The sequence below is a fragment of the Sycon ciliatum genome, chromosome 1 (assembly GCF_964019385.1).
Source record: "Sycon ciliatum chromosome 1, ocSycCili1.1, whole genome shotgun sequence".
NCBI lineage: Eukaryota > Metazoa > Porifera > Calcarea > Leucosolenida > Sycettidae > Sycon > Sycon ciliatum.
The window spans coordinates 33,859,548-33,875,566 of record NC_088643.1 but is presented as its reverse complement, the minus strand read 5'-3'; the positions used below and the strand labels follow the sequence as shown (position 1 = coordinate 33,875,566).

General features: G+C 46.0%; 3 long non-coding RNA genes across 3 annotated transcripts in view; all 3 read right to left on the bottom strand.

Moving 5' to 3' along the window:
* LOC135823832 (uncharacterized) overlaps positions 1-16,019 on the bottom strand; it is a 154,497-nt gene that overhangs the window by 126,801 nt on the left and 11,677 nt on the right. The gene's annotated exons all lie outside the window — the stretch shown is intronic.
* LOC135806944 (uncharacterized) lies at positions 7,985-12,612 on the bottom strand. The gene is made up of 3 exons (XR_010551361.1): positions 12,494-12,612; positions 12,129-12,187; positions 7,985-8,919 (listed from the first exon to the last, which is right to left on the bottom strand). It is a non-coding gene; the product is annotated as an uncharacterized LOC135806944 (long non-coding RNA).
* LOC135807213 (uncharacterized) lies at positions 12,858-13,961 on the bottom strand. Its single transcript, XR_010551510.1, has 3 exons — positions 13,903-13,961; positions 13,539-13,596; positions 12,858-12,916 (listed from the first exon to the last, which is right to left on the bottom strand). It is a non-coding gene; the product is annotated as an uncharacterized LOC135807213 (long non-coding RNA).

The window sequence follows — 16,019 nt, the reverse complement described above, 5'->3', positions numbered from 1 at the left end:
GCTTTGCAGCTCATACGCTAGGCTTCCTAAACTGCTCGGCCATACCTGCGAAACTAGGATATTGCGACGTCGGCGGTATACCGGTAATATCCGAAAAAAAAGATGGCTGCTCCTCAGGTTGGAACTCGCGCTGCCGACACTTGACTTACTGAGGACTGCCGTCCGAAGCACACGAGAAGCATGTCGAACCTTGCAATCGGTAAACCGGCAAAAACCACCACTCCTGCTCAATACACTATCCCTGTGGGAATTTGCGGACAAATTCTCGAAAACGGACGCAATCAATTGCGGCAGAAAACAACAAAAAAATGCGGCGAAAAGTGCGGAACTTGCCAGGAGCTCGCGGAATTATTGGCAGAAAATTCCAGATTTGGGCCAAATCACGAAATTTGTTGCATCCTTAGAATCGCTATTTGTGTGCTGTGCAAATAACCTACATGCGGTATGTACATGTACGTACAGGGTACCGGAAAGCAGTGTATGCTGCGTGAAAAGTGCATCAAAATGTAAAAAGAAGTGCAGAAAACAACAAAAAACGCGGGAAATCGCGGATTTTTCAGAAAATCGCGGGATTGGGCCAAAATCGCGAAATTTGTTGCATCCGTGGAATCGCGATTTCCTGGAGGGACACACTACACAATAGAGAGATGCACGTTATTTCCGACGTGACGCGCAATTTCACGTCAAATTTGGCGTAAAACTCCAAATTTCGACGTGAGCAGCAGGTCACTCGCGTTGATTTTCGACGTGCGAGCCAAATAACGCGAGCTGAACTTTCGCGTCACGTCAGAAATAACGTGCATCTTAACCTTTCTAATGTTTTTGGGATCCATCTTCACTGCTTGTCTGCTAAACTCAGAGACAAACTTGAGTCAACCAGCAATAGGTGCCTAAGGCGAGTGTTTGGCCATGATCAGTATACTTCTATCGATTTCATTCTCACCAAATATAACCTGTATACTTTCTCTCGCCGTGTAAACTTGAAGCTGTTTGTGTTTGTTTTTAGGTGTCTATCTCGTTGCACCAGTCCTCTTTTAAGCACGATATTTACCCCCCGCTCTGCATCATGCCGCACAAATGCTGCTACCCACGGTCAAGCTTCAGCCGCTCTGAACCTACCCAGAGCTACGTCTCGTTACGGCCTGAATGCTATTTCATTTTTGGCAGCAGACAGATGGAACATGCTTCCACCTGGATGTCGTCAAGCTAAGCCCCTTTCTGCATTTGTCACAAGCACCAAGTCATTCCTAGGGTTCCCAGTAAAAAGGCAACGCCTGTTGGGAGTTCCCTAGTAAAATAATAAATTCTACTACTACTACTACTACCATCCCTCATCCCTCATCACCTCAGCTTGATCGAGTTACAGTAGACTAATGAAATGTGTGCTGCAGGAGTGTCACAACTTATATCACTCAAGTCACTCAAGCAGGTCAAATATCACTTCATGTTCTATTCTTTGTTTTCTTGCTGTGGCTGTCCCTGCAGTTGTTTGTTAGCTGGTGGGGTGTGTGTGTGTGTGTGTGTGTGTGTGTGTGTGTGTGTGTGTGTGTGTGTGTGTGTGTGTGTGTGTGTGTTCATCAGCCTTGCAAGCTGTTGAATGGTGTAATCCCAGCACAAGTTGCTATGTCTAACATAGCTGTTCGCTATCATCGCTTCCGCGATGGGCAAGTCTGAGATCTGAGGTCTGAGGTGCGTGTGTGTGTGTGTGTGTGTGTGTGTGTGTGTGTGTGTGTGTGTGTGTGTGTGTGTGGCAGAAGCATGTGAGTGAGAAAAGAAGTATTCTTTCTCATCCTGCACCATTATATCATGTAATTCAGGGTTTTCGCTCTCGGTGTGGTCTCCTAACCGTACAATACCAACGAAGAGGCTCTTGAAAAAGAGTCTGCCCCCCCCCCTCCCACCTCGGAAAAATAATTAATGGAAACAAAAGGCCCGTTGGATAACTTTCAGGCCTAGGGGTGGAGAGCTACACACAAATCTTAAGCTAGAGATGTTTGACCGGAGACAACCTGCCTCATGTAGCATCAAATGACCAACATCTGGAACATGTTGTGGTAACTTGGTTGGTTGGTTGGTTTTTATTTCACTTCGCACATTCAAACGGGATGACGACCCAATAAAATGACGGTGAAGGCTTAGCCTAGAAGTGGCTATTATTATTATTATTATTATTATGAAATGACCCAAAGGCAACGTGCCTATCGAGGGGTTCATTTGATTGAAAGAACAGTAGATGTAGATGTATGTACAAAGAGAAGTAGGGATTGATGAGGAGAGAAATGGGGAAAATCAACTGCAAGGTGGCGGAATTCCGTTGATTGCATAAGCATAGTCAGCTGTAAATTTCCTGAGGGCAGCTTTGAACTTATAGAGCGAGGCTTCCGATGTTAGACTGGGGGGGTAAACAGTTCCATAGAATAGCAGTTCGGAACATGAAGAGAGACTTAGACAATGATTTAAATTAGGGAAGAATGATTTTATTTGTAGGAGGGTGACATCATCTGCAAATAGATATTGCGTGCAATGTTGCATAGCGTTGGGCAGGTCATTTATATAGAGTAGGAATAGGAGTGGTGAAAGGTGGGAACCTTGAGGCACTCCGCAGTTGATGCTCAGCTTCTTCGATTTAGTGCTATGTACCTTCACTTCAATTTGTCGATCCCCTAAGAAGCTCTTCAGCCATTTTACTGACGAAGCTGTAGCAATCTTACCGAATTTCTTTAGGAGTATAGAGTGGTCGACCCGGTCGAAAGCTTTCCTGAAATCTAGAGATATCAGGTCAAAATTAGTGCCATTATCAATATTTACAGCCATTGATTGGGTTAGCAAGATAAGTTGGTCCGTTACAGACTTGTTGCGTACATATGCGAATTGACCTTTACAAATTACACCCTGGGTCATCAAGTATCGAAGTAGACGTTCCGAGAGAATCTTTTCCATTAGTTTCGCTATGCATGGGAGAAGGGATATAGGTCTGTAATTGGTAGGCTCTTTGGCGCAACCTCTATTCTTGTACACCGGTATTACAGTGGATGATTTCCAGGAGGACGGGAACACACCATCATCAAGGCTGTAGTTGAACAATACTGATAGTGATTGGGAAAGGATATCTGCGAATTGCTTTAGTATACGGTTTGTCAGGTTGATGTCTGATGATGGTTTATGTTGTTGCAGCCTCTTTGCTGCATCGAAGACTTCAACAGGGCGTATGTTTCCGAATCCAAATTTGTTTCCATCGACGTCGGCTTCATTGATTGTTATACTAGTTGCTACAGTATTCGGCGGCGTGGACTGAGTGGTGCATTGGCGGGCAAAGAAGGTACACAGCGTTTCGGCCTTCGCTTGATCTGTTTTTGTGAATTTCATTGCCGTTCTGCAGGTCTGGAATTGCCTTTTTATTTGTTTGGTCAATATTGCATATTGCTTTGGCACGTTTCCACCACGCATAGCCACCCTTTCTTTCCTTGCCAAGCATTGTGTATCCGAGCGTTGACAAGTATGTGTCCTTGGCGGCTCTTAATGACCGGTGGTACAGGTTGCGCGAGAGTTTGTATGCAGCTCGTAAGGAATCGTTGAGTGGCTCCTTTCGGTGGAGCACATAGAGGCGGTTAGTTCGCTGACGTTGCGTCTTAAGTTTTTTTGTGAACCATGGTTGGTTCGACTGGGTGTTTTTCCGGCGTGTGATGGTCGTTGCTGCCTGAATTGCCTGGTCCAACAGTGCAGAGTAGGCCATGCATCTGAAACTGATGTGCACGTTGGTGCCCTGCATGCATTCGGTCAATGGTAGTGTGCTCAGTTTCTGCCTGAGGAGGTGCATGTCAACCTTTCTGGAGACTGCAGCTGCGTTGACAGTACTTCTAGAGTGGCGTTTCTCTGGTGGAGAATATGCGCAAAATAGAGGACAGTGGTCTGCAATGGGCATGGATGTGTAACATGAAGTGACAAGATGGGGCATATTAGTTAAAATCAGGTCTAGGGACGGATTAGAATCTTTAGTTGGCCTCGTTCCATGGTTCTTGGAGACCATAGTGAAGCCATAGTCGTCAAAGGCGGACTGGATGTGTCTACCTGCAGTGTTCGTAGGGTCTGCGTTGTTCCACTCATTGTTCTTGGAGTTAAAGTCTCCCACGACAATTACTGGACGGTTGTCAACGAGGGGGTGAAGAGGACTGAATGAGTTGCAGAATGCAAGACTATCGTGTCTTGGAGGACGGTACATACAGGAAATGATTGTAGCTCCTGTTTCGACAGTTATCATCTCTGAATTGTTGCACTCTAGATCCCGGCGGCGCATAGCACAAAGGGCGGACGAAGAGAAGACTGCTACCCCACCACCACCCAAGTCGCTCCATGTAGTGCTGCACTGGGACCGGTCACGACGGAACAGGTCGTAACCCGGTATCTTAATGATCTCGTCTGGGATACACGAATTTAGCCACGTTTCAGTTATACACAAAATGTCTACTTTATGGTGGTCAAGGAGGTCTGTAATATCAGCCAGTTTATGTTTCATACTACGACAGTTCAGGGTACATATCCGAATGCAAGAATTATTGTTATTGTTGTGGGGGGATGCGTTTACTGGTGTGGTATCAGGTGGAGGTTGTTCTCTTACAAACGTTGAGTGGGGTTGGGCACGATAGGTGCGAGGCATGAAAACTGGTGCATGGGGATTGAGTGGGAACACGGTCGTGGCTGCTGTTGAGCGGGGTTGGGCACGATAGGTGCAAGGTATGAAGACTGGTGCATGGGGGTTGAGTGGGAACAAGGTCGTGGCTGCTGTTGAGCAGGGTTGGGCACGATAGATGCGAGGTAAGAAGACTGGTGCATGGGGATTGAGTGGGAACACGGTCGATTAGTTGGTGGCTGTGGGCCTATTTGCCTCGCTGAAGTCCCATGGCCGAACCTGAATGGGCGCTGGCCATAACCCATCTGCCTCGATGGCTGCACATTGGTCTTCACGGACTGTAAGCCTTGCAGCTTTTGTGCCTACATGCTTGCGAGAAGGAAAGGTGCGGCAAGCTGTGGGTGTGATGCCATTCTGGACACAGTGGGACGTTATGGAGTCTGCGTCGCAACTGTCATCAATATTGCCAACAAAGTATACTTTCCGCAGGGAGCCAAGAGAACCTCTCAGTTTGCGGCTGGTAACTGTAGTCCATTGTTCGTCGTGTTGCTGGTGTTGGTGGTGTTGGTGGTGCTGTTGTTGCTGCTGCTGCTTCTGGCGCTGTTGTTGTTGTTGTTGTTGTTGTTGTTGTTGTTGTTGTTGTTGTTGTTGTTGTTGTTGTTGTTGTTGTTGTTGTTGTTGTCGCTGTTGGGGTCGTTGGTGCTGGTTAGTTTGCTGGCGGTGCTCCTGTGGGAGAGGTGGCTGCGCAGTGACCGATGGCTTGGAGGAGGGCCGAAGTGCTCCGTTGTCACTGGAGCTATTGAGCACTGATGCCCATACGCGCTGCTGGGTCGTGGATCTGGAAGTGCTACAACTATGGAAGAAGATAGTAAAAGCTATGGAAGCACATAGTAAGAGAATAGGATACTAATAACTGCGAGTTAACGGGGGGAGAGAGAGAATACGATGTATCTGTGATACTACGTGAGGATTACTGAACTGCACGGGGAGGGAGAGCAGAGCGATCAGCAGCAACTCGAACTACTCCCTACAGGCGAATGGTACACATGCATGCTTAAACTCAGGTAGCCGGGTAATTGTGCGGACCTCACCAGGAAGAGCGTTCCACAGCAGAGCACCAGCAACAGAAAATCTCCGCTGACCGCGGCGGCTACGGTTTGCCTGGCTTAGTAGGCCATTTGACTGCTGATGGCGGTAGGCCCCCGTGTAATATGGCGGCAGTTTTTGGAGCATTTTCGGCACAATCCGCGAACCCAGCACTTTGGGCTCGTGATGCAGCATCTTGGGGGAAACGGAACACTTGGCCGTGGTGTGTGTATCAAAATTGAGAGAAGAAAAACTTCCCAAACAAGAACGTCACTTCCGCATTCCGTGGGTTAGCTTCTTGTTGAGTAGTTTATGAATTGTTTACCATGGCAGAGTCGAGCAAGTCTCTGAGTATTTTCTGACTCCCTGGTTTTGACGGCATGTGCTGAGGATGACAAAAAAAGTGAGCATTTTCCGAGCATTTTCGGCACGGTTTGGGAGCATTTTCGGCAAGGTTTACGAGAATTTCCCAGAAGCATTTTCGGCAAAGTTTCGGGCATATTACACCGGGGCCTAGATGGCGGGTATGGGTGCCTTGTGCCGGGGTCAGGAGCTGGGCGAGCACAGGGTTGGTGCGGGCGTGGATGCAGCGCCAGATGGTGATCAATACTTTCTGCCTGTAGAGCTCACTGACATGGTAAGGTGATCCACGCTAGCACCCTGACTGTGCTGCAGGCTAATAAGCAGGGCCAGGCCCAGGAAGGCAAGAAACATGATTCTCATCTTGATTCGTCACACGGATCTGCAACGGGTTGAGCCATGGGGGTCTGGGGTCGAATCACGTTGTTTTATTTAAAAATACACCGCTGCCAGCAATGTAATAGGTAGCCGAGTGGTAGGCGCAGTGCAATCAACAAGAGTTAGCTTTTATTCTTCTTCTCTCAGGTACACACCTGGGACATAATTATTAGTAAAAGAAGAAGCAGCAAATAAATAGGATTTTCTCTCCGGTGCACACCTGGAGGTTGAATACTTCTTCTTCTCGGTTTTGTCGTTGCTATAAAATCTAATGAAATCAGCAATGCGCAGCAGCTTTTATGCAACAGACGCCGTACGCTTACATACGGAGATACACTGTATATACATCAGGTAAAGTTCCGTATTAGTTCCGTATTACTTCCGTATTAGCCAGGCAGGGATACTACAAAAGTTGTATTATTTGCCGAATTTTGGGTTGTCTTTTTTGCCTTGGTTCTTACTTCATGGTTTCGCGTGATTAGCGTTGTGGATAAACCCGTTCTCAGCTATATGAATACGTAAACCACTACACATATGTGTTGGCCTACTGGCTGTGGAGTTGTTCCCCTCTCAACAGAGTGCTCTCTGAACGTCCTAGCACTATTTACGGGCACACTTCTATTATTTTAGAACACATTCAAGTAGTTCTATGTGATTGTAAGTGTGTAGCTAGAGTCACTGATAGTATTAGTACAATGTTTCCATGGTAACACCACAATGCACGCCTTCTCTTAGTTACACACTCACACTGGGTAGACATGCGGAGTATTACATGAATTTGTACACGTGCACTGTACATTATTATGTAATCTGGGACGTCGGGTTTTCGGGTACTATTCTGTACCCGTCTACCCAAGGTCCTCACCACAAGTCGTGTTTATGTGAAATAAAATTCATTACATGTACCTCTGCTACATGTGTACACTGGCAGATTATCATTTGCAGGCATCTTAGAGGAAGCTTCAGGCAGCTCAAGGCAGCTCAAGGCAGCTAAAGCCAACTAGAGGCAGCTAGACGCATCAAGAGAGACAACTTAGAGACAGCTAGAGGCAGATTAATCTTAGAGGCGGCTATAGGCAGGTAGAGGAGTAGAACCAACTTGTCTTGGTCAATACTGGCGGGCATCAGCGTCCTACAAGCAAACCAAAATGAAATCAATCCACCCAATCTCTTTGGAGCTGGGTCCAGATATACAGAGGTGCGTTGTCAAATGACAGCAGAGGTCAAGTCATCAAAAATTGAGGTCTTCGTGCATTCCTGGCTGTTTATGAAAATTGAGGTCTTCATGCATTCCTGGCTGTTTATGAAATTGAGGTCTTCATGCATTCCTGGCTGTTTATGAAAAATTGAGGTCTTCATGCATTCCTGGCTGTTTATGAAAAATTGAGGTCTTCATGCATTCCTGGCTGTTTATGAAACATTGAGGTCTTCATGCATTCCTGGCTGTTTATGAAAAATTGAGGTCTTCATGCATTCCTGGCTGTTTATGAAAAATTGAGGTCTTCATGCATTCCTGGCTGTTTATGAAAAATTGAGGTCTTCATGCATTCCTGGCTGTTTATGAAAAATTGAGGTCTTCATGCATTCCTGGCTGTTTATGAAAATTGAGGTCTTCATGCATTCCTGGCTGTTTATGAAAAATTGAGGTCTTCATGCATTCCTGGCTGTTTATGAAACATTGAGGTCTTCATGCATTCCTGGTTGTTTATGAAAATTGAGGTATTCATGCATTCCTGGCTGTTTATGAAAAATTGAGGTCTTCATGCATTCCTGGCTGTTTATGAAAAATTGAGGTCTTCATGCATTCCTGGCTGTTTATGAAAATTGAGGTCTTCATGCATTCCTGGCTGTTTATGAAAATTGAGGTCTTCATGCATTCCTGGCTGTTTATGAAAAATTGAGGTCTTCATGCATTCCTGGCTGTTTATGAAAAATTGAGGTCTTCATGCATTCCTGGCTGTTTATGAAAAATTGAGGTCTTCATGCATTCCTGGCTGTTTATGAAAATTGAGGTCTTCATGCATTCCTGGCTGTTTATGAAAATTGAGGTCTTCATGCATTCCTGGCTGTTTATGCCTCCCAGGATGACAGTAACCATTCTTCATTCCAAGAATAGCAGGGCAAAAGGTATTCAACAAAAGAAAAGAAAAAAAACATATTGCTAGAAACAACTTGTTCTGGGCTGCCTTAAGCTAAAAAAAGCTGGGGCCTTGTCCCATGATTCCGGACTTTAAACTCATACCAATTTGAGCTTAGACGAATTATACAAGTCAATACATTCGGGCACCGGCGCCCTACCAGCAAACTGAAGATCAAGTCAATCCGACCACTCACGTTGCTGCTGGATCTGGATATACAGAGGTCGCTTCCAAATGACAGCATTGCTCACCTTCTCAAAAATCAACGGTTTCACACATTGCTGGCCATTCACGCCTTCAAAAATGATAGTGACCACTCTCCAAGAATTGCTGGGTAAATATATCACACAAAAGGAAAGAGAAACATTGCTATAATCAACTTACCCAAGGCTGCATAAAGTTGATGACAGTTTATCCAACTTTTGGGCTTTTCCGCATTTTACACTCAAACAAATTACAGCAGAGGCATGTATTTCACGGCCCTTTGACATCAGCTCATTTGCCGGGTGCAGCGTTCCGTCTTCTTGAGCATCATTCACGCCGCTATAAATACGCTGGAACCTGCTACATACACCCTGTAACAGATTCACTGTTACTACTAACACTAGGAATAGGATACACTTATCACCTGCTATTATCACGCTGCTGCTGTTAGGTGTTATGTCCATCATTGCTTGTTCATGTATATAAGAATGCATTATGGCAAGGATCATTGCTTATTCCAAGAATGACTACTGAAGTTAGTTGGACTGTTACACTGGTAGCAAGAGGATGGTTTTTTTTTATCACCTGCTATTATCACGCTGCTGCTGTTAGGTGTTATGTCCATCATTGCTTGTTCATGTATATAAGAATGCATTATGGCAAGGATCATTGCTTATTCCAAGAATGACTACTGAAATTAGTTGGACTGTTACACTGGTAGCAAGAGGATGGTTTTTCTTTTCGTCATGTTCGGGCTATGCGCAGTGGCCGCATTAGTCGCCTACGGTATATTCGAGATTCAGAAGCGTCTGAATCACCTTATCGCACTCGGTCAGTGCGATGGATCAGATCAAACGCCAAGAAGTGCTCAAGCTCCCAGCGGAGAGAGGCCACGCATGCGCCATGTTAAGTCTCCGCCTGTGTTTCGTGGAGATACAAGAGAGTTCAAGGAGTGGGCCTTCGCCATCGAACTCGCCATGAAGTCCCTGCAGCTGGACAACGCGGAGGAGCGCTTGAGCTACGCGGCGAGTTTTCTGGAGGGCAATGCTCGTCTTTGGTTTATCGCCTCTCAGGAGGCAAACACGCTGTTTTCCGACTGGCCAGACCTGAAGAGCAAGCTGGGAGAAGTGTACGGCCCGGTTTATGACAGGGAACAGGCGCGCATCGACTTATTCGCTCTTCACCAAGATGAGACTCTTGACGAATACATCAACAAATTTTCGCGGCTTAGCTTACAAGTTCCCGAGCTTGATGACCACTCCAGAGCTATCTTGTTCACGCGTGGGCTGGCTCAGGGCCTAAGCGGTGAGGTACTTAGGGAGCATCCGCACCATTTGGCCCAAGCCATACGAGCTGCGGTCTCAGCAGACCAGTCGATGCGGCTAGCCCAAGCAAGCTACGCCAAGGCAGTGCGCGCACCAGGGCATCAGAGGCGCCAGCCTGGACCCTGGTCAAGCCAACCAACACCATCCGGTGGGAGAGAAACCAGGGAGCCAGAGGGTCGTTCAAGGCTGTGTTTCACCTGCAGGAAACCCGGCCATATTGCCAGATTCTGTCCAGAAGGAGGGAGGAACGCCACAAGCAAGCCTTCTTTAAACGATGGACGCCAGTAAGGAAGGGAGTGCGACTACTGGCGAACACGAGAGCACCCAGGAATAGGCCACGAATCAAAGTTCAGAACAAATTCAGCCCCTTAGCAAATGAGGAACCACGCCTCGAGGAGACCGAAATTCAAGCCTCGCCTGTCAAGCATTCGTCACCTGATACTGTTGGCCGGCCTAATGAAGTAACCGCCAGCACAGGGAGCATTTCCGCCGACAACGAACACGACCTAATGCGCGTCCAGGGCAAGATAAATGGACGTCGCGTTACCATGCTACTGGATTCTGGGTCAACCCACGACTTCATTTCAACTGACCTTGTCAAGAAGCACAACATCTCCACAACAACCGGTAGCGACGTCCTGAACGTCACACTTGCTGATGGATCGGTCCGCTCACAGCCTATTACGAAAACGGACAGCTTGAAGACCGTAGTCGGCGACTTTAGCGAGCACCAACAGTTCCTAGTATTCCCTATGACGCGGTATGACGTGATCCTCGGCAAACCATGGCTGACCCGGACGAACCCACAGATCAATTTTCGTACCAATGAAATCAAGCTGGAGGGTGGATCCATCATCTGTCAACCGAGTGAAAGTGATGGCACGGACAAATCCAACCCACCGATCGAGACGTTCCTCATCTCAGGGAAGCAGGCTAGGCATGCAATGAGAGGTGGCGCAGAAGGAATCCTAGCGTATGTGACAGCAGATCCGGACGAGCCACAGACGGTGGATAGTCCGGGTAGGGAGGATCAGAAGGATTTCAAGGACCTGCTGAAGGAGTTCGGGGACGTCTTTCCCGATGAGCTTCCAAACAAGCTGCCACCCAGAAGAGGCGCAGATCACGAGATAAAAACGGAAGAAGGAGCTAAACCGCCATCTCGTGCAGCATATCGTTTACCAAAACCAGAGATGGATGAGCTTCAAGCTCAGCTCACCGAGCTGCTCCGTAGAGGATTCATCCAGCCCAGCAAATCCCCATACGGAGCCCCTGTGTTCTTCGTAAAGAAGGCGGATGGAACACTTCGAATGGTATGCGACTGGCGTGAGCTAAACCGCATAACCATTAAGAACAAGGCATGCCTACCGAATATTGACGACCTCTTTGATACCGTCCAAGGCAGTGCGTATTTCACCAAGCTAGATCTGAGGTCCGGTTACAATCAGATTCGAATAGAAGAAACAGATATTCCGAAGACAGCAATAAATACCCCATTCGGTCACTTTCAGTTCACAGTGATGGGTTTCGGCCTAACAAATGCCCCGGCAACATTCCAAACCTTGATGAACAGTGTCCTCCAGCCATACCTGCGTAAATTCGTTGTGGTGTTTCTAGACGATATCCTCATATTCAGCAAATCATGGGAGGAGCACCTCGATCATATCAGAACCATCTTAAACGCCCTCAGGAGGAATGAGCTATATTGCAAACCGTCTAAATGTGAATTCGGCCGGACAGACGTTCTGTTTCTTGGGCACCGGATAGACGGCCAATGCATTTCTCCAGATCCAGAGAAAATTGGGGCTTGTCGCCGTGAATCTTCACTTTGCGACTAAAGTATTCACAGCAGTGCCAAAATGTCTAGGACATTGAATGTGGGTGCCAGCGGCCTACAAGCAAACAAAAAATGAAATCAATACGACCACTCACATTACAGCTGGGTCATGTTATAGAGAGATGCATTAAAATTGACAGGTGGTCAAATATGGTCAAAATTTGACAATTTCTCACCTTTCTTCCCGTTTCAAACTCAGAACTTGAATAATGACCATCCTGATCCTGTTTTATAGCTGGACATAGGGAGGTGCACCAAGAAAAAAGCCACATTTCTCTAAACAACTCGCCCAGGGCTGCTGAAACCTGAAAATAACCCATCTCCAAGTTTGGGGCTTGTCGCCGTGAATCTTCACTTTGCGACTAAAGTATTCACAGCAGTGCCAAAATTTCCAGGTCATTAAATGTGCGTGCCAGCGGCCTACCAGCAAACAAAAAATGAAATCAATACGACCACTCACATTCCAGCTGGGTTATGTTATAGGGAGATACATTAAAATTGACAGGGGGTCAAATATGGTAAAAATTTGACAATTTCTCACCTTTCTTCCCGTTTCAAGCTCAGAACATAAATAATGACCATCCAGACCCTGTTTTATAGCTGGATATAGGGAGGTGCACCAAGAAAAAGCCACATTTCTCTAAACAACTCGTCCAGGGCTGCTGAAAGCTGAAAATAACCTATCTCCAAGTTTGGGGCTTGTCGCCGTGAATCTTCACTTTGCGACTAAAGTATTCACAGCAGTGCCAAAATTTCCAGGTCATTGAATGTGGGTGCCAGCGATCTACAAGCAAACAAAAAATGAAATCAATACGACCACTCACATTACAGCTGGGTCATGTTATAGAGAGATGCATTAAAATTGACAGTTGGTCAAATATGGTCAAAATTTGACAATTTCTCACCTTTCTTCCCGTTTCAAGCTCAGAACTTGAATAATGACCATCCTGATCCTGTTTTATAGCTGGACATAGGGAGTTGCACCAAGAAAAAAGCCACATTTCTCTAAACAACTCGCCCAGGGCTGCTGAAAGCTGAAAATAACCTCACTTAAAGTTTGGGGCTTGTCGCCGTGAATCTTCACATTGCGACTAAAGTATTCACAGCAGTGCCAAAAATTCCAGGTCATTAAATGTGGGTGCCAGCGGTCTACCAGCAAACAAAAAATGAAATCAATACGACCACTCACATTCCAGCTGGGTTATGTTATAGGGAGATGCATTAAAATTGACAGGAGGTCAAATATGGTCAAAATTTGACAATTTCTCGTTGTATAGCGGGACATAGACAAGAGCACCAAGAAAAACACCCACATTTCTCTAAAGAACTCGCCCAGGGCTGCTGAAAGCTGGAAAATAACCTATCTAGAAGTTTGGGGCTTTTTACCCGTGAATCTTCACTTTGCGACTAAACTATTCACAGCAGTGCCAAATTTTCTGGGTCACTGAATGCGGGTGCCAGCGCCCTACAAGCAAACCAAAAATGAAAGCAATGCGACCACTGAAAATACAGCTGGGTCATGTTATAGAGAGGTACGTTGAAATTGAAAGGTCAGCACAAATGGTCAAAATCCGACATTTTCTCACCTTTCTGCCCGTTCGCCGCTCAGAAAATGACAATGACCATCCTCATCTTGTTGTGTAGCTGGACATAGAAAATAACACCGTGAAAAAGAGCCACATTTCTCTAAAGAACTCACCCAGGGCTGCTGAAAGCTGAAAAAGAACCTATCTAGAAGTTTGGGGTTTTTACCCGTGAATCTTCACTTTGCGACTAAACTATTCACAGCAGTGCCAAATTTTTAGGGTCATTGATTTTGAGTGCCAGCGCCCTACAAGCAAACCAAATATGAAACCAATGCGACCGCTGACATTACAGCTGGGTCATGTTATAGAGGTACGTTAAAATTGGAAGGTCAGCACAAATGGTCAAAGTCCGACATTTTCTCACCTTACTGCCCGTTCGCAGCTTAGAAAATGACAATGACCATCCTCATCTCGTTGGTTAGCTGGACATAGACAAGAGCACCATGAAAAAGAGTCACATTTCTCTAAAGAACTCACCCAGGGCTGCTGAAAGCTGAAAAAGAACCTATCTAGAAGTTTGGGGCTTTTTGCCCGTGAATCTTCAATTTGCGACTAAAATATTCACAGCAGTACCAACTCTTCTGGGTCACTGAATGCGGGTGCCAGCGCCCTACAAGCAAACCAAAAATGAAACCAATGCGACCACTGAAATTACAGCTGGGTCATGTTATAGAGAGGTACGTTGAAATTGAAAGGTCAGCACAAATGGTCAAAATCCGACATTTTCCCACCTTTCTGCCCGTTCGCCGCTCAGAAAATGACAATGACCATCCTCATCTTGTTGTGTAGCTGGACATAGAAAATAACACCGTGAAAAAGAGCCACATTTCTCTAAAGAACTCACCCAGGGCTGCTGAAAGCTGAAAAAGAACCTACCTAGAAGTTTGGGGCTTTTTACCCGTGAATCTTCACTTTGCGACTAAACTATTCACAGCAGTGCCAAATTTTCTAGGTCACTGAATGCGGGTGCCAGCGCCCTACAAGCAAACCAAAAATGAAAGCAATGCGACCACTGAAAATACACCTGGGTCATGTTATAGAGAGGTACGTTGAAATTGAAAGGTCAGCACAAATGGTCAAAATCCGACATTTTCTCACCTTTCTGCCCGTTCGCAGCTCAGAAAATGACAATGACCATCCTCATCTCGTTGTGTAGCTGGACAAAGATAAGAGCACCAAGAAAAAGACCCACATTTCTCTAAAGAACTCGCCCAGGGCTGCTGAAAGCTGAAAAAGAACCTATCTAGAAGTTTGGGGCTTTTTACCCGTGAATCTTCACTTTGCGACTAAAATATTGACAGCAGTGCCAACTTTTCTGGGTCACTGAATGCGGGTGCCAGCGCCCTACAAGCACACCAAAAATCAAACCAATGCGACCACTGAAATTACAGCTGGGTCATGTTATAGAGAGGTACGTTGAAATTGAAAGGTCAGCACAAATGGTCAAAATCCGACATTTTCTCACCTTTCTGCCCGTTCGCAGCTCAGAAAATGACAATGACCATCCTCATCTCTATGTGTAGCTGGACATAGAAAATAGCACCATGAAAAAGAGCCACATTTCTCTAAAGAACTCACCCAGGGCTGCTGAAAGCTGAAAAAGAACCTATCTAGAAGTTTGGGGCTTTTTACCCGTGAATCTTCACTTTGCGACTAAACTATTCACAGCAGTACCAAATTTTCTGGGTCACTGAATGCGGGTGCCAGCGCCCTACTAGCAAACCAAAAAAGAAACCAATGCGACCCCTGAAATTACAGCTGGGTCATGTTATAGAGAGGTACGTTGAAATTTAAAGGTCAGCACAAATGGTCAAAATCCGACATTTTCTCACCTTTCTGCCCGTTCGCAGCTCAGAAAATGACAATGACCATCCTCATCTTGTTGTGTAGCTGGACATAGAAAATAGCACCTTGAAAAAGAGCCACATTTCTCTAAAGAACTCGCCCAGGGCTGCTGAAAGCTTAAAAAGAACCTATCTAGAAGTTTGGGGCTTTTTACCCGTGAATCTTCACTTTGCGACTAAACTATTCACAGCAGTGCCAAATTTTCTGGGTCACTGAATGCGGGTGCCAGCGCCCTACAAGCAAACCAAAAATCAAACCAATGCGACCACTGAAATTACAGCTGGGTCATGTTATAGAGAGGTACGTTGAAATTGAAAGGTCAGCACAAATGGTCAAAATCCGACATTTTCTCACCTTTCTGCCCGTTTGCAGCTCAGAAAATGACAATGACCATGCTCATCTCGTTGTATAGCTGGACATAGACAAAAGCACCAAGAAAAAGACCCACATTTCTCTAAAGAACTCGCCCAGGGCTGCTGAAAGCTGAAAAAGAACCTATCTAGAAGTTTGGGGCTTTTTACCCGTGAATCTTCACTTTGCGACTAAACTATTCACAGCAGTGCCACATTTTCTGGGTCACTGAATGCGGGTGCCAGCGCCCTACAAGCAAACCAAAAATGAAACCATTGCGACCAC